At 42.7% G+C, this 2004-nt stretch overlaps 1 long non-coding RNA gene across 1 annotated transcript; it reads left to right on the top strand.

Moving 5' to 3' along the window:
* The first annotated feature begins 733 nt into the window (after positions 1–733).
* On the top strand, positions 734–1724 carry LOC117801993. The gene is made up of 2 exons (XR_004624966.1): positions 734–1065; positions 1323–1724. It is a non-coding gene; the product is annotated as an uncharacterized LOC117801993 (long non-coding RNA).
* The last annotated feature ends 280 nt before the right edge of the window (positions 1725–2004 follow it).

Genomic DNA, 2004 nt, shown 5'->3' with positions numbered 1-2004 from the left:
CTGACTGGCACTTTTTTTTCAAGTACTTTTTCTTTTTTTAATGAATGTATTCTCTTTTCTTTCCAAAGTTACCAATTATTTTTAGGTTTCTTCTGTTCCCTGCATCAACTGTTTTCCTTTTTTTTTTTTTTTCTCGTTTGTTTGCTGATGTCTGTCTCTCCTGTTAGAGGTGTTCTTGGGATATCTGGTGATCTTTGCCCGTCTTTTCATACTTAAGATTGAGGCCTTCAAAACTGATGGAAGCTCTGGTTGTCTTGTGCTGGATTTGTAATAATGCTGTCAGTTTGCTTTTTGTTTACTTACCCTTGCTGCACGCATTTAGGTTTTATTTTTCAACATTCTGATGGTTGCTGTCTTTGATAATTTTATTGTGCTCTCTCTCATCTACCATTTGGTATCTCTCCCCATTGTCTTGTGAGTTTTTAATCTGTAAAAATTCCTTTATTGGCATTTTGGGTAGGAAATTTAGATACAGATATTAGTTTAGTCCAGCCAGTGTAATGAGCCTCTGCTGCCAATAAAATTGAGTTTGGGATTTATCCTCTGTCTGGCAAGCTTGATTTTTATATATTGTGTCCCAGAAGTATAGGCCTTTGAGTGTCCTCAGGCATGATTTGGTCTTGAAATGTCAGTCACAAACACTCCTGCTATGGCGGGAGGCCCCCTGTAGGAACCTGTGTGAACCACCTTTCTAATGTAATTCTAATAACTGCCCCAGCATTATGTCCTGAAAACAAGCCCATTTGTGGTAGGCCCCTCTTGGAAATTTTGGATGGCTTATGGCCTTCAGAGTCTACTTCCAACTTCTAGTCAAGACCTTCTGCGATCTGACTCATAGCTGACTTTCAAAGCCTCTGCTATACTCCATTCTTCAGTGTGCAGGCCATGCCGAGTATACTGTGTTGTACACATTCATGCCACCATGTCTTTGTCTTCCAGGTTGTTCCCTTGGCTATAGTGGTGCTGTGTTCTCTGTGGGCAGATCATTCCCATTCTTGAAGTTCATCTCAGTAAAGCCTTCTCTACCAACTCTACTCCCTACTGAATCATTCCTTTTCCTACAAGGTACCTTGTATTACTATTTAGCATTTATGTCATTTATATCTCCTGTTACATGGAACACAGGTTCCAAGCACAGTCTCAGATTCCCTCAACCCCCTCTTCCTTCACGAAGGCGCCATCTGTCACCTGGCCCACAGTCCCCTTTTATGCCTTGCCAGCAAAACTTATTGCATTCCCTGAGCTGAGTAGAGCCCAGGTTAAACAAGGCCCTCAGAGCCTCCACACCAAACCCTCTCTCTTCTGTCATTTCTCCACTTTAGAGTTGGAAGAGATGCTCTACTGCCGGCCACAGGATCAGGCTTTCTGAGCTGCCAATGAAGGGATGATCAGAAGCGTGGAGGAGTAAGCTCCCAGTGTGGGGAGCCTTGATTAATGAAACAGAGGACGGGAGGGAGCCTGGCAGGCAAATTCTACCCCTCCTTGCTCCCTTCTTTGGAGGACGGTCTGGAAAGGTTTTTCCTTTCAAGCCTTGCAGAGAAAGTTTAGCCAACTGAGCAAACGTGCCAAAGGACACCTGTGTCCTCCTGACTCATTGTGGAACCTGCCTATGAGGTAACCCATTACCTCACATTGCTTTGCAGCTTTCCTTGCTTCACATCCCTTTTTTCCTCACCCTCACCAGTCTGTTTGCCTATTTCCCAAATAAAATGTCAGCACTTTAATCCCTGCCTCAGGCTCTGCTTTCCAGAGGGCCTAGGTAAGATAATCAAACACTTGTTAATAAATTTGGCAGTCACAGGTTTTTAGTTGTTTAACCATGTATACAAGAGTAGGAATTACCAGAGCTCTTCCTGATCTGACATTGAGATCCTACAAATGTTTATATCTTTAGGAATACAGAAATGTCAATTATATTCAAGGTAACAAGTTACCAAGAAGTACAGGCTATAGACTTGTATGTAGGCATTTATTCTGGGGGTTATTTTCACATGACTTGGGGGT

The sequence above is a fragment of the Ailuropoda melanoleuca genome, chromosome 4 (assembly GCF_002007445.2).
Source record: "Ailuropoda melanoleuca isolate Jingjing chromosome 4, ASM200744v2, whole genome shotgun sequence".
NCBI classification, from domain to species: Eukaryota; Metazoa; Chordata; class Mammalia; order Carnivora; family Ursidae; genus Ailuropoda; species Ailuropoda melanoleuca.
Note: the sequence above shows the minus strand (reverse complement) of the source record. Positions and strands in the feature narration are given on the sequence as shown.